The 21931-nt window shown below is 39.2% G+C and overlaps 1 non-coding gene across 1 annotated transcript; it reads left to right on the forward strand.

Annotated features, from left to right (window-relative positions):
* Positions 1–5543: 5543 nt before the first annotated feature.
* LOC115898855 lies at positions 5544–5648 on the forward strand. Its single transcript, XR_004058516.1, has one exon. It is a non-coding gene; the product is annotated as a U6 spliceosomal RNA (small nuclear RNA).
* The last annotated feature ends 16283 nt before the right edge of the window (positions 5649–21931 follow it).

The raw sequence follows: 21931 nt of genomic DNA on the forward strand, positions 1-21931 counted from the left end.
AAGTGAGCAAAGGACACAAACAGACATTTTTCAAAAGAAGATACGCATGCAGCCAACAAGCATATGAAAAAGTGGTCAATATCACTAATCATTAGAAAAATGCAAATCCACACCACAATAACCAGTCAGAATGGCTATTACTGAAAGTCCAAAAATAACAGATGCTTACGAGGTTGCAGAGAAAAGGACACGATTATACTCTGCTAGTGGGAGTGTAAATTGGTTCAGCCATCATGGAAAGCAGTGTGGCAATTCCTCAAATAACTAAAAACAGAATTACCAATAGACTCAGCAATCCATTGTTGGGTATATATCCAAAGGAATGTAAATTATTTTACCATAAAGACACAAGCACACATATGTTCATCTCAGCACTATTCACAATAGCAAAAACATAGAATCAACCTAAATGTCCATCAACTGTAGACTGGATAAAGAAAATACACACATATGTACCATGGAATGCTATGGAGTCATAAAGAGGAATGAGATCATGCCTTTTGCAGGGGCATGGATGAAGCCGGAAGCCATCATCCTCAGCAAACTAACACAGGAACATAAAGCCAAATACTGCATGTTCTCACTTGTAAGTGGGAGCTAAACTCCACACACACTCTAGCCTTAGTGGATAATCACTGCCTTATAGTGAGTCATAGTTACAGCATTGTGGTTATAAGCATGGAATCATACTTAGACCACTCCTGTATAAATCCTGTCTCCTCCGTTTGCTAGCCCAAAATCTCCTTAAGCTGATAAGCAACTTCAGCAAAGTCTCAGGATACAAAATCAATGTGGAAAAATCATAATCATTCTTATACACCAATAATAGACAAACAGAGAGCCAAATCATGAGTGAACTCCCATTTACAATTGTTTTAAAGAGAATAAAATACCTAAGAATCCAACTTACAAGGAATGTGAAGGACTTCTTCAAGGAGAACTACAAACCACTGCTCGGTGAAGTAAAAGAGGACACAAACAAATGGAAGAGCATTCCATGCTCATGGATAGGAAGAATCAATAGCATGAAAATGGCCATACTGCCCAAGGTAATTTATAGATTCAATGCCATCCCCATCAAGCTATCAATGACTTTCTTCACAGAATTGGAAAAAACTACTTAAAAGTTCATATGGAACCAAAAAAGAGCCCACATTGCCAAGTCAATCCTCAGCCAAAAGAACAAAGCTGGAGGCCTCATGCTACCTGACTTCAAACTATACTACAAGGCTACAATAACCGAAACAGCATGGTATTGGTACCAAAACAGCATGGTATTGGTACCAAAACAGAGATATAGACCAATGGAACAGAACAGAGCCCTCAGAAATAATGTGTTCTAGTTCCTTTACTTGTAAAATGGATATGAAAACAGGCTCTTAAAATCTATGGTTGTTGCAAGGATTAAATGAGTTAACATATGTAAAACATTTAAAACAGTGCCTTGGAGATGGTAAGTGCACAGAAATTGTTAGTTATTCATGTCATATCCTTCAGGACCATTGGGCTGGAAAAAGTTTGAGAACAAATTTGGTGTGGTGTCCTTCCCACAATAAAGCTGTTAAGTGGGGCTACAGCTATCATGCAACAAGACGCATTAGGGCACCTACAAATCCATGTGCTCCATCCTCAGCGAGGCCTTTAGTGCTGCACTTGGCAGTGCTTTTAATGTGTCAGACCCCTGTTTTTTTCCCCCATATTTGATATTCTGTATCTTTGCCCACTCCTCAAACCATGTATCCCACTCCACCCAACCACTTCCCAGTTGGAAAAAAATATTCCTCTACTCTGCGTCTTTCTCAGACTGCCACCCTGTCTTTCCCTTCCTCATTACTGATAAGCACCTCAACAGGGTATCACATCATTCTCTCAATTCCCTCACTTTACAATCTGCTGCACTCCAGATTATACTCTCACCACTCCTCTGAGGGTGCTCTAGTAGGTATCAACAACCTCCTTATTGCTGGATCCTGAGGTCTCTTTGCAACAACCTTGCTTATTTGACCCCTGCTCCATGGCCTTTGACTGTGGTCTACTTTCAGCTTCTGCCATACCTCTCATGCAAGCTTCTCCTCTTACCTCTTTGATAGTTCCTTCTCAGTCCCCTCTGTATTCTTTTTTTCTTCATACACCTAGAAGTTTGTTGTGCCTAGAGGTTTCACCTATTGACCCTCTTATTTTTACAGTCTATACGTGTACCTTCAACAATCACATCCACTGCCAGTACTTTATTTACAGCAGTGATTGAGCATGCAAGTTTTAAAGTAGGACTGACCTGGGTTTAAATCTGGCTCTGCCACTTACTAACTGTGTGAATTACTTAACCTCTTCTAAGCCGTGTTTTCCTCATTAGTAAAATGGGGGCAAATATGTTTCCTAAATCATAAACTCTTTGTGAGGGTTAAATGAGATAGTGCCCAACCTTTTCTCCTGACTTCAGTCCCATATAACTGTCTGCCTACTTAAAATATTTACCTGTATACTCTCAGAAATCTAAAACTCACCATGTCCAAACCTATCCTCATAGTTGTTTCCTCCAATTTTGTTTTTCATCCTGTGTTCTCAATCTCAGTGAATGACACCACCATTTATCCAGTCACCTAAGCTGTAATAAACTTGCACATGCATACTCTTAGATTTCTCCCTTCAATTCACCCTCCACATGTTCAGCTAGCAACTAAGCCCTTCTTTTTCTCTCTTGTTAATATATGTCCTGTCTGTGTTTTCCTCCCAATCTTCCATGCTGCTGCCTTAGTTAAGACCTTCATCTACATAGTATTCTAATTAGTTCTCCCTTCATATGTCTGGTCTTTTAATTGGTCTCCCTGTCCCCTGCAGCTTTGTTCCCTTTTAGCCCATTCTCTAACTGCTGCTAAAATAATCCTCTACTGTCTTCCTAATAATTATAGAATAAAATCCAAAATTTTTAGTGTGATATATAAGGACTTCAATGATTTCACACTTCCATGTCAAATAGCTTATACTACTTTCTTTACTGGAAATGCTTCCTCACCTTGGCCTTCTAATAAGCATGGACTCAATGGCCAACATTTAGCTCCAGATTCACCTCATCCAGGAAAATTGCCATGGCTGCTTTACCTTTTGCTCCAATTTTGTGTCTCCCCACACTTCCTACACATATTTACTTAAATACTTAAATATTTTCTTAAATATGTTGTCCCATGTACTAATATACGTATCCACCTTCCCTTACTAAGTTGTAATATCCTTGAGGGCAGGGACTTTGTTATGATCCCTTTCTGTTTTCACTCTGTTTTATTTCACTGCTTGTTATAACATTATAACATATAACATATATAATACCACAATACTGTTGGTCAAAGAAATGCATGAATTAACCAACCACTCATGAGCTGCACTAATAAAAATGTACACCATTAGGTGCAAGAAAGATGATCATCCTGTTTCTACTACTTTTTTTATTTTGCCATAGTCAGACAATTATTTAAAGAGAGCCTTGACTAAAAAATCTTTCAGAGTCCTTCTGTTTCTGAAAGTTCTTCATTTTACCTTATCCTCAATACTATGGGGGATACCAAAGTATGAGATACAACATGCATTCACAGTAAGCTTACAATATATCTGACCAAATGAGCTTAACATCTATAAAAACTCAAGTAGAAGTATGTTGGGAATCATAAGGCAATAGGGTTAGGCATCAAATTAGTAACAAAGCATCATTAAAAACTCAGGAGGGGGTATTTAGCTAATGGCTGGAGTGGTTAGACAAGTCTTTCTGAAGGGATGGGACTTGAGTTGAAATTTAGTAAATGAGAAGGCATGAGTGATGTAGTAATAAAAGCAAAGAGACAGAATAGCAAACTGGATAAGAGTATAGACAGTCCAATTTTCTGACTTTAAACTCAGCTCTCCCACTTACTAGACAAGTAACTTCACCTCTCTCAGCCTCACCTAATTCTTCCATACATTTAAGATGACAATCATATTTGCCTCATGTTGTGAAGATTAAGCAAATTATTGTGAATAAAGAGTTTAGAAGAGTACCAAGTTCATAGTAAACACTTAATGAGTCAATAAGTATTGGTTGTTTTTATTATGCCTTAGGTATACCGAAGGCTTTCGGTTTGCACAACTTGTATTGCAAATTTCCTCAGCGACCCTATGAGAACTGGGAAGTGTCTTATTCCCATTTGACAAATGGTAAAAGTGAGGTCCAGAAAAAGGAAGTGACTTACCAAAAGTGAGCTAATGGAAGAGTCCAGCCTTCCTTTGGCCTTTGGTTAGCCTTTTATACTCAGTGATATCACAGCTTCTCAGTAGCTGTTTTATTCACATCTGGGAGATAAAGTGGAGTTGGGTACAGCAAGGGGTAGGGGGGATAACGGGAGAAGAAAAGTGTAGAGAAAAAGCCAGAACTCTCTTCAGGATTTGATGTATGTTTGTTAAGGATCACCCAGCTCAGTGGATAAGGTTCAGGTCCTGCCTTTTAGGACACAAAAGAAGCACAATAGAAAACCCATCCTACTAGGATAGAACTTATTTGGGAGGATATAAAAGAGTTCCATATCTCACCCTCCTTGTCAGCCATCAAAACCAACAGAAAGTTCTGAAAAGGTTGAGTCAACTTCCCGAGGAGGAAAGGGGAGCTTTTCTGCCATTAATAACATCTGGCAAAATTGTTTCTGATTAGTCAGCATGTGTTCCAAGGGTAACTCTTCCCATTCAGTGGTGTGTAGTTCATGCCCGGTTGTCACACTGAGACAAATGTAGCAATAACTACACTTTTCTCACTCAAATCACTCATCAGAACCCCAACCCTGGGAAAAACTACATCTTGGATTAGCATTTTTAAAAATTGCTTTTATAGGCTCTAGTTCACAAGCGTTCTTCCTCCATGCTTCTAGGCAAGGTCTCTGACTGTAAAGCCACACACAGAAAAACAGTCTCACTATGTCTCCTTGAATCACTTCTCTCTTTCACTCCCCTTCTCTCTCTCTCTCTCTCTCTCTCTCTCTCTCTCTCTCTCTGTATGTGTGTGTGTGTGTGCGTCTGTCTCTCTCTCTCATACACACACACAGACACACATATACTCACATACACACAGAGTTCCAGTTCTATTTCTCCATGTTAAACTGGGAAATCGATACTCTCTCATCATCAGTGTGATTTCTAAGCACTACAGTTTAGAATACTTTTTAAAAATGAAGTACAGATCAACAAACTACACCAAGTGCCTACCATGTGCCAGATATTCTGCATTTTTAACAGCAATCCTATGACAAAACTTGGTTGTGGAATATTACTCATTTCTATCTTGCCGACAAGCAAACTGATACTTGAGAAAGGAAAGAAACAATGGAACTAGAAATCAATGTCAAGTATCTGTGACTCCGAAACCACATATTCTGTATATTAAAGCCTCTCATTGTGGAAATAATAAAAAAACGAACCAGATACTATGAATGCTAAACCTATGTCTGTCTTATTTAATTATCACAACAAACTGATGAGTTAGCTAGTTCTGTTATCTCCACTTTACAAACGAAGAAACCAATGCTCATGCTCACTTCCACTGCACATAAACTAAAATTGAAAAAATGAATAGATGATTAACATTGCCCTTATGTAAGGAGGACACATAAATTCATAAAATATGCTATATTTCTCTATATTTGTACAATAAAATGATTAGCAACATGAATGAATGCATAACTTCCATACCCAATATATTCAATGAATCTCATACACATAATATTGAGTGAAAGAAATGAGACAAGAAAAGAAAACATAGCATGTGATTCCATTCACATAAACTTTAAAAACAGGCAAAAGTAAACTAAAGGGTTTATATATAGAGAAAAGCAAGCAAGGTATTATCTATTATTGCATATTCTCATTCATATTCCTTCCATTTCTGTTTCTTTTATTTATGCATAATATACCTTAAAATAAAATTTTATTTTTCTAGGCCCAAGGGAAGGGACTGGGACCTTTCCCAAGAGAAACTTTACAGGCTTCACCTTGGGATGCACCATAAGTACAGAGATGAGAATTGCGAGAGGACCAAGCCGGGGGAGAGAGGTGGGCTGGGGACAGTTACTTTGCATGGCATGTTGTGGACAAAAACATTAACTTACAGGGGATAAATAGATCTTTGAAAAAGGTATGTTACATGCCAAAAAATGCCTTATGATTCATTGTACTCCAAATCCCTATAATGGAGAACTCCAGAAACCCCCATAGGCCAAAATGCTAATGTTGAAACTTCATAAATATAAACCCTCTTTCTTGCCTTAGTCCAGGAGTTGTAGGGACCAGAGAACAATTGCTTGTAGTATGGTATATTATTGGGAAAAGAGCAGAGTTTGTGTGTCTAGCTTGAGATCATTATCTTGGATCTGCTAAACTGTGTAACCTTGAGAAAGTCACTTCCTTTCTCTGAGTCTCAACTTCTTCATAAATGGGGGTGTGAAAGGCTTAGCATACACTCAGAATCATTAAAATTAAAATTGGATAATCATACTACCTAACTTACAAACTTATTTTAGGAAAGCACCTGACACATAGTAGATACACAGTAAATAAGTTTTCTTCATTTTCTTCACTTAGTGGCCCTTGCCAGACCTCAAAAGATAAAGCGGAAAACTCAATGTCAGATGACTTGTGAAGATATGTGTTGGTTTATTTTTGGAAGGATATATTTCAAAGGCTACAAATTTATCATTGTCAAAAGAAGACACTCCTGAAAATATAACGTGAATCTGCTATCTCCTTCAAGTTCTCTCTTATTTGGGGGAGCAGAAAAACAAAAAGAAGGGGTCTACCTGACTATATTCCTTCATCAAAACAATATTCTGCTGTTTCAAAATCTACTTTGGGTTAAATATCCCTATCCACAAATCAACATAGCACACAACCATAGGAGCTTGAAGGAATAAAATTCGATTAACACTGAAGCGACTATCCTTTGTTATCTATTAAAACACCTTGCCTATGGCCTTTGGCTAGCATTACTTGGTGAAAAGGTATTCCATGCTGGTTATTAAGAGTCAGTGTAATATAAGAAACTAAAAATACCAGGTGAGTTCATTGAAACAGATGTGATGCCCAAAGATAATTATGACTACCATCCCTTTACGACCCTAGGGAGGTATCAACTATTGTTGTTGATGTTTCTGCTAGACTGAACCACCTCCCCAACCCACCAACCACAGAACCTGCAGTTGACATGCTAAAACTACTGTAAAGTATTTTGGTTTGGTAGCCAGAGAAACTTGTGTCTGAACCTGGCTGTGGCACTTACTGGCTAGGCAGACTACAACAAGTCACTTTTCTCTCAGTCTCAGTTTCCTCATCTCTCAGACAAGAATAGTAATGGTACCTGATTCACAAAATTACTGTAAAGACTCAATGAGATTATGTTATATAAAGTGCCTAGCTTGACACTTCACACCAATTAGGCACTCCAATGTTAGTTTCCTCTTGCCTTGCTCACTAAAGCATCTACCTTATTTCAGTTAATGAATTTAGCTACAGGTTTGAATATTCCCAGTGTGTAGTTGACTAGATCCTAAGATACCGTAGCATGCTGTGTTTCAAAATGACTCAGTCTTAGGTACCTATTTAACTTCACTAAACCAGAGCTCAGAAAACTGGCCAGCCAAACCATAGTCAGCCTGAGGCCTGTTTTGGTATGGCCTGTCAGCTAAAACTGGTGTTCACTTATGTAAAGGATTGCAAGGAAAAGAAAAATAGAATGAAGAAGAAGTAAAATATATAGTATGTGGTCTACAAAGCCTAAAAACATTTACAATCTGACCCTTGAGAAAATATGCTTGTCATACTCTGCACTAGTCCCTAGTGAGTAGGAAAAGCACATGTAATTAATAGGCTGTGGGAATTACTTTTTTCTAATCTGTCCTTTCTTTCTTCTCCTTTTCTTGTAACAGATTCTCGAAAATCTGGGTGGGCCTGTGATTTAGGTTTTGCCAAGGAAAATATCGCACTTTCTCTGGCAGCAGTGATTGATCAAGCCCAATTCGTGTCAATCTCAGTCTTTTACTGAGATATGTAGATTCTAGGAAAAAAGGAAGATTTTTACCCACTGAAGTTGTTGAAATGAGGCTCTTGTCAGCCATGTTTCCTGCCAAGTAGACAAAACCCTGTCTGAAGTAAGAGAGCATGAAATAAATTTGCATAGAAAATCAAAGATAAGAGATATGCAGAGAAAAGGAGAGTACTAGCAGCTTTGAGTCTCTAGTTCTACTCACCAAAATCTTGGTTCCTACAGTTCTTCAATTCCACGAGTTACCCTAGTACTTCTTCCTAGATTATTCCAGCAATTTCTTCCTAAAATAAAGCCAATAAATGCCTTTTTGTTTAGCTGGTCTGTGTCTAAGTTAAATTGATTTTCTGTTGCCTATAACCAAACACAGCCTGTTCTAATAGAGCTCAGTTTTGAAATTCAGTACAAGTGGAATGAAATTAATATCCCATTTCTTAATTAGATGACCTTGAGCAATTTATATCATGCCATTAGGGCTTCAGTTTTTCTCTTTTGTAAAACCAGGACAATAATACATACATAGTAGAGTTTTTGTGATGTGTAGGTAAGATAGACATAAAATAAGAGTCATGGTGCAGGGTGCGATAGGTGTTCAGAAGATGTGAGTTTCCTTCCCCAATGGCAAGATCTAACAGATCAGCTGACCTACAGGCAGGGAAACCTTCCATAATTCCTATCTCTTTAAACATTCTGGGGTTACTCATGAGCATAAGAAACCTGCCAGGCCTCCACCATACGAATCAGATCTGGGAATCACCAGCCAAAATGACAAGTGTAGTCTAGCAGCTTGGGCTTAATAACAAGCCACTGAAACTTCTTCAGCCCTTCTTGAATCAAGTCAGCCTCCTCTTGCCATACCTATGTAACCTCTTAAACTATACTCTAACCCTCCTAGATTTTTCAATCAATTAAATAAGCTTGTTTGTTCAGAAGTGATCTTCGACTTTGAAGTGAAAAGGTGTTCTGACATCACTGTATGGGGAAAAATCAAGATTAGCAAACCTCTTCAAATAAGGAGCTTCATTAATCTTGAAAGATAACTCCATTCGCTTTAAGGAAAAAGTTAGGTGGTGAAAGAGTAAAGAGGAAGTCTCAGTTTTTTCACTTAGACCAAAATAAGTCATATACATCAGAAAGGAGCCAGGCCTGTCTACTCTGTCCTCAGGCCAGGCTTCCCTGTGGTGAAATGGGGTCAGCAAAACTCTTTCTTTGGACTACCTGACTGAAACCTGAGGGTTAGACTCAGGTGCAGTTCTTCAGGGGAGGATATGTAGGAAGTTTGCAAGGGATAAGCTAACCCAACCTCAATATTGCCCCCAAAAAGAAGATGGGCTCCTCTACACAGAAGACAGGAATAAGAACAATAGCCCTTTCACCCTCTCCCTACCTACAGGAGGTAGAAAATCAACCCAAGAGATTTCAAAAGAGCCTAGCATTCCCATTAGCCATATAAAAGGTAGGGAGAGGGAGTGACCAACACAAAGGCAAAGCCCTTTACTGATCAAGTTGCTGAGCCTGAGGCAGAAAGTGTGGGAGTCCAAAGATGCTTACAGAGTAAGGCCTAACATTCCAAGGATGAGGCAGCCTTTCTTAGGATATGCTTCATTGACTTAGTTATTGTGCCATTGGATCAACATGGAAAACAAAGCAGTAAGGACATTACAAGAAAACACATCTACAAAGTGTTCTCTCATGAACATAGATGCTGAGACACTAAAAGTATTATCAAATCAAATCTAGCTTTATATAAAGGAATATGCATCACAAGCAAGTGGGGCTTGTTCTAGGAATGCAAGTGTGGTTTAGCATTCAAAATCATTAACATAGAAAGTTGGAAATTATATGATCATCTAAGGAGATGCAGAAAAGCTTTTGAAAAAAATTAAACACCCATACAAGATAAAAACTATTAGCAGAGTAGGTATAAAAGGGAACTTTCTTAATCTGATAAAGATTATCTACAGAAACCTACAGCAAACATCACACTTAGTCGTGAAGTATCAAAAGCCTTCCTCCTGAAATCAAGAATAAATGATGAATGCCTACTATCAGCATTTCTACTCAACATTATACTGTAGTTATAGCCAGTGCATTATGATAAGAAAAATAAAAGGCATAAGAATTAGAAAAATATATAAAATTGTTATTATTCTCAGGTGACATATTTGCATATGTATAACATTCAAAAGAATCTATAAATTATTACAATTAATAAGTAAAATTTGTAAGGTCACTGGATGCAAAGTCAGTATACTAAGCCACTTTTATTTCTACATAGCAGCAACATATAGGAATTTAAATTTATTTAAAAATATGACATTTACATTAGCTATCAAATACCTAGGAGCCCATCCAATGAAAGAATTGCAAGACTAACAAAACATGATTGAGAGAAATTAAAGAAGGCATAAATAAATGAGGACATTCATGGATTGGAAGACTCAGTATTATAAAGATGTCAGTTCTCCCCAAGTTAGCAAATACATTTAACAGAATCTTAAGCAAAAAGTGGTTTTGGCCAAAATTTTCAAGCTTACTCCAAAAGTCATATAGAATTTTAAAAGGCCAGAAACAACCGAGGCGATCTTTAAGATGAACAAAGCTGGAAATCTTATACTACCAGATTTCATTTTCTGTTACAAAGCTATGATAAATATGACTGTTTGATACTGGAGCAAGGATAAACAAACGGACTAACTGAGCATGTAAAATTCGGAAACAGATCCACATATTTATAGTTGACTGATTTACACTGAAGGTAACACTGCAGTGCAACAGGGAAATAATGGTCTTTTAAATAAATGGTGTTAAGATGGCCGAATAGGAACAGCTCCAGTCTCCAACTCCCAGCGCGAGCGACACAGAAGACCGGTGATTTCTGCATTTTCAACTGAGGTACTGGGGTCATCTCACTAGGGAGTGCCAGACAATCGGTGCTGGTCAGCTGCTGCAGCCTGACCAGCGAGAGCTGAAGCAGGGTGAGGCATCGCCTCACCTGGAAGTGCAAGGGGGAAGGGGATCCGTTTTCCTAGCCAGGGGAACTGAGACTCACAACACCTGGAAAATCGGGTAACTCCCACCCCAATACTGCGCTGTAAGCATACAGGCACACCAGGAGAATATATCCCATACCTGGCCAGGAGGGTCACACGCCCACGAAGCCACCCTCACTGCTAACACAGCAGTCTGCCGCGATCTATCCGCAAGGCAGCAGCGAGGCTGAGGGAGGGGCGCCCGCCATTGCTGAGGCTTAAGTAGGTAAACAAAGCCACTGGGAAGCTCGATCTGGGTGGAGCTCACAGCAGCTCAAGGAAGCCTGCCTGTCTCTGTAGTCTCCACCTCTGGGGACAGCGCACAGCTGAAGACCAACAGGGGAAGTAGCGGGAGCCGGTGCAGACGCAAACGACTCTGTCTGACAGCTTTGGGGAGAGCCGTGGATCTCCCAACGCGGAGGTTGAGATCTGAGAACGGACAGACTGCCTGCTCAGGTGTGTCCCTGACCCCTGAGTAGCCTAGCAGGGAGAAATCCCCCACTAGGGGCAGTCTGACACCCCACACCTCACAGGGTGGAGTACACCCCTGAGAGGAAACTTCCAAAGGAAGAATCAGACAGGTACACTCGCTGTTCAGCAATATTCTATCTTCGGCAACCTCTGCTGCTGATACCCAGGCAAACAGGGTCTGGAGTGGACTTCAAGCAATCTCCAACAGACCAACAGACAGTCCTTCTGACTGTCAGAAGGAAAACTATCAAACAGGAAGGACACCTATACCAAAACCCCATCAGTACGTCACCACCATCAAAGACCAGAGACAGATAAAACCACAAAGATGGGGAAGAAGCAGGGCAGAAAAGCTGGAAATTCAAAAAATAAGAGCGCATCTCCCCCTGCAAAGGAGCGCAGCCCATCGCCAGCAACGGATCAAAGCTGGTCAGAGAATGACTTGGACGAGAGGAGAGAAGAAGGCTTCAGTCCATCAAACATCTCAGAGCTAAAGGAGGAATTACGTACCGAGCGCAAAGAAACTAAAAATACTGAAAAAAGAGTGGAAGAATTGACAGCTAGACTAATTAATGCAGAGAAGATCATAAACGAAATGACAGAGATGAAAACCATGACACGAGAAATACGTGACAAATGCACAAGCTTCAGTAACCGACTCGATCAACTGGAAGAAAGAGTATCAGCGATTGAAGATCAAATGAATGAAATGAAGCGAGAAGAGAAACCAAAAGAAAAAAGAAGAAAAAGAAAAGAGCAAAGCCTGCAAGAAGTATGGGATTACGTAAAAAGACCAAATCTACGTCTGATTGGGGTGCCTGAAAGTGAGGGGGAAAATGGAACCAAGTTGGAAAACACTCTTCAGGATATCATCCAGGAGAACTTCCCCAACCTAGTAGGGCAGGCCAACATTCAAATTCAGGAAATACAGAGAACGCCACAAAGATACTCCTCCAGAAGAGCAACTCCAAGACACATAATTGCCAGATTCACCAAAGTTGAAATGAAGGAAAAAATCTTAAGGGCAGCCAGAGAGAAAGGTCGGGTTACCCACAAAGGGAAGCCCATCAGACTAACAGCAGATCTCTCGGCAGAAACTTTACAAGCCAGAAGAGAGTGGGGGCCAATATTCAACGTTCTTAAAGAAAAGAATTTTAAACCCAGAATTTCATATCCAGCCAAACTAAGTTTTATAAGTAAAGGAGAAATAAAATCCTTTACAGATAAGCAAATGCTTAGACATTTTGTCACCACCAGGCCTGCCTTACAAGAGACCCTGAAGGAAGCCCTAAAGATGGAAAGGAACAACCGGTACCAGCCATCGCAAAAACATTCCAAAATGTAAAGACCATCGAGGCTAGGAAGAAACTGCATCAACTAACGAGCAAAATAACCAGTTAATATCATAATGGCAGGATCAAGTTCACACATAACAATATTAACCTTAAATGTTAATGGACTAAATGCTCCAATTAAAAGACACAGACTGGCAAACTGGATAAAGAGTCAAGACCCATCAGTCTGCTGTATTCAGGAGACCCATCTCACATGCAGAGACATACATAGGCTCAAAATAAAGGGATGGAGGAAGATCTACCAAGCCAATGGAGAACAAAAAAAAGCAGGGGTTGCAATCCTTGTCTCTGATAAAACAGACTTTAAACCATCAAAGATCAAAAGAGACAAAGAAGGCCATTACATAATGGTAAAGGGATCAATTCAACAGGAAGAGCTAACTCTCCTAAATATATATGCACCCAATACAGGAGCACCCAGATTCATAAAGCAAGTCCTTAGAGACTTACAAAGAGACTTAGACTCCCATACAATAATAATGGGAGACTTCAACACTCCACTGTCAACATTAGACAGATCAACGAGACAGAAAGTTAACAAGGATATCCAGGAATTGAACTCATCTCTGCACCAAGCGGACCTAATAGACATCTATAGAACTCTCCACCCCAAATCAACAGAATATACATTCTTCTCAGCACCACATCGCACTTATTCCAAAATTGACCCCATAATTGGAAGTAAAGCACTCCTCAGCAAATGTAAAAGAACAGAAATTATCACAAACTGTCTCTCAGACCACAGTGCAATCAAACTAGAACTCAGGACTAAGAAACTCAATCAAAACCGCTCAACTACATGGAAACTGAACAACCTGCTCCTGAATGACTACTGGGTACATAACGAAATGAAAGCGGAAATAAAGATGTTCTTTGAAACCAATGAGAAAAAAGATACAACATACCAGAATCTCTGGGACACATTTAAAGCAGTGTGTAGAGGGAAATTTATAGCACTAAATGCCCACAAGAGAAAGCTGGAAAGATCTAAAATTCACACTCTAACATCACAATTAAAAGAACTAGAGAGGCAAGAGCAAACACATTCAAAAGCTAGCAGAAGGCAAGAAATAACTAAGATCAGAGCAGAACTGAAGGAGATAGAGACACAAAAAACCCTCCAAAAAATCAATGAATCCAGGAGTTGGTTTTTGAAAAGATCAACAAAATTGACAGACCGCTAGCAAGGCTAATAAAGAAGAAAAGAGAGAGGAATCAAATAGATGCAATAAAAAATGATAAAGGGGATATCACCACTGACCCCACAGAAATACAAACTACCATCAGAGAATACTATAAACGCCTCTACGCAAATCAACTAGAAAATCTAGAAGAAATGGATAATTTCCTGGACACTTATACTCTCCCAAGGCTAAACCAGGAAGAAGTTGAATCCCTGAATAGACCAATAGCAGGCTCTGAAATTGAGGCAACAATTAATAGCCTACCCACCAAAAAAAGTCCAGGACCAGATGGATTCACAGCTGAATTCTACCAGAGGTACAAGGAGGAGCTGGTACCATTCCTTCTGAAACTATTCCAATCAATAGAAAAAGAGGGAATCCTCCCTAACTCATTGTATGAGGCCAACATCATCCTGATACCAAAGCCTGGCAGAGACACAACAAAAAAAGAGAATTTTAGACCAATATCCCTGATGAACATTGATGCAAAAATTCTCAATAAAATACTGGCAAACCGGATTCCGCAGCCCATCAAAAAGCTTATCCACCATGATCAAGTGGGCTTCATCCCCGGGATGCAAGGCTGGTTCAACATTCGCAAATCAATAAACGTAATCTAGCATATAAACAGAACCAAAGACAAGAACCACATGATTGTCTCAATAGATGCAGAAAAGGCTTTTGACAAAATTCAACAGCCCTTCATGCTAAAAACGCTCAATAAATTCGGTATTGATGGAACGTACCTCAAAATAATAAGAGCTATTTATGACAAACCCACAGCCAATATCATAGTGAATGGGCAAAAACTGGAAAAATTCCCTTTGAAAACTGGCACAAGACAGGGATGCCCTCTCTCACCACTCCTATTCAACATAGTGTTGGAAGTTCTGGCTAGGGCAATCAGGCAAGAGAAAGAAATCAAGGGTATCCAGTTAGGAAAAGAAGAAGTCAAATTGTCCCTGTTTGCAGATGACATGATTGTATATTTGAAAACCCCATCGTCTCAGCCCAAAATCTCCTTAAGCTGATAAGCAACTTCAGCAAAGTCTCAGGATACAACATTAATGTGCAAAAATCACAAGCATTCTTATACACCAGCAACAGACAAGCAGAGAGCCAAATCAGGAATGACCTTCCATTCACAATTGCTTCAAAGAGAATAAAATACCTAGGAATCCAGCTTAGAAGGGATGTAAAGGACCTCTTCAAGGAGAACTACAAACCACTGCTCAGTGAAATCAAAGAGGACACAAACAAATGGAAGAACATACCATGCTCATTGATAGGAAGAATCAATATCGTGAAAATGGCCATACTCCCCAAGGTTATTTATAGATTCAATGCCATCCCCATCAAGCTACCAATGAGTTTCTTCACAGAATTGGAAAAAACTGCTTTAAAGTTCATATGGAACCAAAAAAGGGCCTGCATTGCCAAGACAATCCTAAGTCAAAAGGACAAAGCTGGAGGTGTCACGCTACCTGACTTCAAACTATACTACAAGGCTACAGTAACCAAAACAGCATGGTACTGGTACCAAAACAGAGCTGTAGACCAATGGAACAGAACAGAGTCCTCAGAAATAATACCGCACATCTACAGACATCTGATCTTTGACAAACCTGAGAGAAACAAGACATGGGGAAAGGATTCCCTATTTAATAAATGGTGCTGGGAAAATTGGCTAGCCATAAGTAGAAAGCTGAAACTGGATCCTTTCCTTACCCCTTATACGAAGATTAATTCAAGATGGATTAGAGACTTAAATGTTAGACCTAATACCATAAAAACCCTAGAAGAAAACCTAGGTAGTACCATTCAGGACATAGGCATGGGCAAGGACTTCATGTCTAAAACACCAAAAGCAACGGCAGCAAAAGCCAAAATTGACAAATGGGATCTAATTAAACTAAAGAGCTTCTGCGCAGCAAAAGAAACTACCATCAGAGTGAACAGGCAACCTACAAAATGGGAGAAAATTTTTGTAACCTACTCATCTGACAAAGGGCTAATATCCAGAATCTACAAAGAACTCAAACAAATATACGAGAAAAAAACAAACAACCCCATCAAAAAGTGGGGAAAGGATATGAGCAGACATTTCTCAAAAGAAGATATTCATACAGCCAACAGACACATGAAAAAATGCTCATCATCACTCTCCATCAGAGAAATGCAAATCAAAACCACAATGAGATACCATCTCACACCAGTTAGAATGGCAATCATTAAGAAGTCAGGAAACAACAGGTGTTGGAGAGGATGTGGAGAAATAGGAACACTTTTACACTGTTGGTGGGATTGTAAACTAGTTCAACCATTATGGAAAACAGTATGGCAATTCCTCAAGGATCTAGAACTAGATGTACCATATGACCCAGCCATCCCACTACTGGGTATATACCCAAAGGATTATAAATTATTCTACTACAAAGACACGTGTACACGTATGTTTATTGCGGCACTATTCACAATAGCAAAGACTTGGAATCAACCCAAATGTCCATCTGTGACAGACTGGATTAAGAAAATGTGGCACATATACACCATGGAATACTATGCAGCCATAAAAAAGGATGAGTTTGCGTCCTTTGTAGGGACATGGATGCAGCTGGAAACCATCATTCTTAGCAAACTATCACAAGAAGAGAAAACCAAACACCGCATGTTCTCACTCATAGGTGGGAACTGAACAATGAGATCACTTGGACTCAGGAAGGGGAACATCACGCACTGGGGCCTATCATGGGGAGGGAGGAGGGTGGAGGAGGGAGGGATTGCATTGGGGAGTTATACATGATATAAATGATGAATTGATGTGTGCTGACGAGTTGATGGGTGCAGCACACCAACATGGCATAAGTATACATATGTAACAAACCTGCACGTTATGCACATGTACCCTAGAACTTAAAGTATAATAAAAAAATAAAAATAAAAAAAAATAAATGGTGTTATGTCAATTGGGTTACCATATGGGGAAAACTGTATCTTTTTTTTTTTTTTTTTAGAGACAGGACCTTCCTGTGTTGCCCAGGCTGGAGTGTAGTGGTACTATCACAGCTCACTGCAGCCTTGAAATCTGTGCTCTAGTCATCATCCTGCCTCAGCCTCCTGAATAGCTAGGACCACAGGAGTGTGCTACCATGCCCATATATATATATATATATATATATATATATATATATACATTGTTTTCAAATCTATTTGTAGAGACTGGATCTCACTGTGTTACCCAGGCTCATCTCAAACTCATGACCTCAAGTGATCCTCTTGCCTCAGGCTCCCAAAGTGGTGGGATTACAGGTGTGAGCCACCATGCCCAACTGAAAACTGTATCTTAATTTCTGTCACACCATAACTGAAAACCGACTCCAGATATATACAGATCTAAAGTAAAGGGCAAAACAATAAATCTTTTTTAAAAAATGTGAAACATTTTTATGACCTTGGAGTAGGCAAAGATTTCTAAAACAGGACACAAAAGCCCAATTTTTAAAGGTAAAATTGATCACGCCAACCAAATTAAAATCAGGAACTTCTGCTCTTTAAAAGATGTTATGCCAAGAGAGAAAAGGCAGCTCACCAACTTGGCGAGGATATTTGCAATACATCCAGCAAAGGACTCATATGCAGAAAATATAAGTAACATATACAAATTAATACAAAAAGACAACTTATTAGGGAAATAGACAAGAGACTTGAAAATATTTGACTGAAATGTATTCAAATGCCCAATAAGCATACGAAGTGCTCAGTTTCATTAGCCATCAAAGAAATACAAATTGAAACCATGGTAATGTAACACTGACACTCATCAGAATTACTAAAATTAAAAAGTTGGAAAATATCAAGTTTTGGTGAGGGTGTGGAACAGCTGAAACTCTCATACGGTATTGGTAGGAATGCAAATTGGTGTGACCACATAGGAAAACTGTTTTACAATACCTGCTAAAACTGAACATAAGCATACCCTATGACCTACTGATTCTGCTCCTAAGTATCTAACAGAAATATGCTCATCAACAGACACGTTCAAGAATGTTCATAACAGCACTATTTGTAGTGCCCATACCTAGAAATTCTTCATATGCACAGCAACAGTAGAATGGATAAAATGGATAAAAACATTCTGTATGGAAACAGAAAACCAAACACAGGATGTTCTCGCTCTTAAGTGGAGTTGAACGTGGAGAACACATGGACACAGAGAGGGGAACAACACACACAAGGGCCTGTTGGGGGGTGGTGGTGAAGGGAGGGAACTTAGGAGATGGGTCAATAGATAGAGCAAACCACCATGGCACACATAGACTCATGTAACAAACCTGCACGTTCCGCACATATATCCCGTTTTTTTTTTTTTTTTTTTCAGATGAAATAAAGAAAAAAAAAAAGAAAAATAAAACATTCTGCGATTCTGTGTGAGGAATTCTCTACAGCAATAAAAAAAAAAAAAAAAAAAAAAAAAAAAAAACCTCTGCAGATATGTGCAACAATATGGAATAATTTCACAATCAAGCAAAGGAAGCCAGAAATGAATGTAAGCTGTATGTTTCTATTCATATAAGTCACAAAAAGAGTTAAAACTAATCTATGCTATTAGACGTTCTAATAGCAGTTACCCTTAGGGTGGATAGACTAGAATGAAGCACAAGGAGGAATTCTAGGGTGTTGAAGCTTTTGTACATTGATCTGGGTGCTGATTACTTGAGCATGTTCAGTTTGTGAAAATTTATTGAGGTGTACACTTATGTATATGTTTATGCATGTATGTTATGTTTTAATAAGGGAGATAAAGAAAGTGAATCAGTATTTGCTAGGGTAACATAACAAGCTACCACAACATGGTGGCTTAAAACAACAGAAATTCATATTTTTCACAGTTCTGGAGGTTAGCTAGATGTCAGAAGTCAAGTTGTTAGGAGGGATGCATTCTCTCTGAAAGCTCTAGGGGGGAATACTTTCCTTGTCTCTTCTGGCTTCTGGTGACTCCAGGTGTTTCTTGGCTTGTGCCTGCATAAATCCAATCTCTACCTCAGCCTTCACATGGCCTTTTCCTTTTTGCTCTGTGTCTTTTATAAAAACATTTGTCACTGGAGATAGGATCCATCTGGATAATCTTCATCTCATCTCATGATCCTTAACTTAATACTTTTCCTCTTTTGAGAGATCATCATTCAACACACTATAGTCAGAAAGGTACTCAAAGAGAAAACTTTTAGCAGAGGAGGTCTTCTATTGCCTGAGATCCACCAGAGTCTCTTGCTCGGTGTAATAGTATTTACTATTGCTTTTCTGGCCTCCAGAATTGAAAATATTGCCAGAGGATTCCAGCTCTATGTATCTGATGACCTAATTGATGGGATCGGCTTATCTGAAGCTGACACTCTGGAAGATATTTGGAACCAGGAGTACTTATAAAGGAGTCATAAGGGAAGCCATTGTAGAGCTGATTGACTCTCACATACCCAACAAATTTATTTGGCAATCATTGTCTACCTGGTCCCACTATGTAGGTTGTCTCATCTCTAGCTGTCCCCGGTGACCATCTTTATGCCTTTGTCTTTCTACAGCTGAGCAAAGTTCTATGCTGTGGATGGCAGGGCAGTTAAAAATAAGGGTGGTTTATATTCAGTAATGTCATTCTCAAGGTGTCCTTACACTGAGGTTTGTAATAACCTTTTCCTCAACGTATTGATATTTACTACTTCACAGAAGACTTTTTGTTAGGCACTATGGTGAACCAGAATGGTTGCATTTGTGAAGAAAAACATGGCATAGGTCATCGTAAAGACTGAAGTTCTGGCTCACAGGTTGAACAAGGTACCACGTGGGTATCTCATTACAGATTAGCCAGATACCTATAAAGGTTCTGCTGTAGCCACCTCAATGACACAAGAATCTAGTTTTGTTCCATTCTTCTTATTCAGATATCTCTCATTGGTGATTAATAGGTATCTTAAACCTAACATGGCCAAAACACAGCTCTCACCCAAACCAGTTATTCTCTTATTGTTATCCATGTTAGTAATTAGCACCACTTTCCAGCCAGTTGTTCAAGCCAAAAACTTAGTAGTCATCTTTATTTGTGTTTTACTATATGCATTCTATTGACACGTCAGGCCAACTGTACATCCAAAATACAATGTCTTTTGAATCTAACTACTACTAATCCTTATCAACTCTGCTACCAACCTGGTCCAAGCTTCTATTACATCTCATCTGGATTACTGCACCAGCTCCTTAATAATATCACCACTTCCACTTTTTCCCTTACAATTCATTCACTACACAGAAGTCAGAGTAATGTTTTTTTAAAAAATAAAAATATATTACAGTGTGGTGAGTGTGAATTTTCTTGTTGCCCTGACTTTGATAATGATTGCCTAGATAAGGAACTTTAAAAAAGAAAAGAAAGAAGAAGAACAGGAAGAAAATGAGAAAGGATGAGGTGAAGAAGGAGGGATGGGAAGTGCTTCATACTAAAGAATATTGCTGACAACTGGGACCAAATATTCTCCCAAAGGCTTTCTGGAAAGTATCAACACCATCATTGTCACAATCCATCCAAGTACCTCAGTTACCACCTAGCATGTTAGCAGCATATAACGGGTAGGAGGAAGGACTCTGAGACTTGTGCATCATTGGCCTAGTGGACAATATAGTGTTCTTTTTCTCACTTTTACAGGTCAGTTGTAAAGTGTCCTTACACTTGAGCCAAGTGGAGGTGTTCTTCAAGACAAGAGAATCACTCAAAGCAATTGTGGGAGCTTTCAAAATAGAGAAGAAGAAGAAGAAAAAAAAAAACCTAACATTTTATTACCCAGTTTGCAAGGATAAATATGTTTCCTGTGTATCTAGTGGTCACCCCAGAGGATGGCTAAACTTGAGCTGCTTTGCTGGGTCCTTATACAAGAGGGCTTGCTACAAGGCAAGTGTTCCCTGGCAGTAGGAAACTTTGGGGTTTGCGGTGGGAGTAACATCTGAGAGAGGCTGAAGAGGGTGAACTGGAGCTGGATTTCCCACGTTAGGAAATAAAACAGTAGGGAAGAGCTCAATACTCATAGGTGAACCTTTTCAACTCAAAAGGCATCAATATTCAATTATCCTGAGAAGACAAGGACACCAGCAGAGAGAACCACACATACTAACAGTTAGGAGATGTTTGCCTTTACTTCTCTGTTCCCTTTTCCCATTCCCCCAAGACCAGAGTAGTTGGGTCCTGAAAAGGAAAGTGGAGAAAAGGGAACTACAGAACTTGACACAGCCCCCCTACACATGCGCACGCGCGCGCGCACACACACAGACATACACACATGCACAATTCCAAACTACTGGAGACAGACGAGAAATGATTCTAGATCATCTTTACAATTTAGACACCTCAAGCTACAGATCTGGCATGTGATACAGAAAAGAAAGATTTGCACCTCATATGAAATTATGATTTTAGATTGGGTCAACTTTTAATAAGAAATGTGACCAGGCAGTTGTGGAATCTGCCCAAGATATTATTAAGAAGAGATTTGTTACTCAGCAAATAAAGGATTTGACATAACAAGAAGGTAGTGAAGAAAAGCAAAACTGTTTTATACTTGTATTCTGTTAAGTAGCACTGTTCACCAAATCTGCTGCACATGAATCAGATCATGTTATTTCTCAAAACTCTCCAAGTGTCTTTCATCTAACTCAGGATAAAATAAAAATCCTTTATCTTGGTACATAAGGCCCAACATGATCTCTCCACTTATCTACTATGCTAAAATCACATTGGCTTTCTTTTGTTCATTTAACCAAACTGACTTTTTCCCACCTTTGCAAATTGCTGTTTCATCT

Source organism: Rhinopithecus roxellana, chromosome 7 (assembly GCF_007565055.1).
Source record: "Rhinopithecus roxellana isolate Shanxi Qingling chromosome 7, ASM756505v1, whole genome shotgun sequence".
Taxonomy (NCBI): domain Eukaryota; kingdom Metazoa; phylum Chordata; class Mammalia; order Primates; family Cercopithecidae; genus Rhinopithecus; species Rhinopithecus roxellana.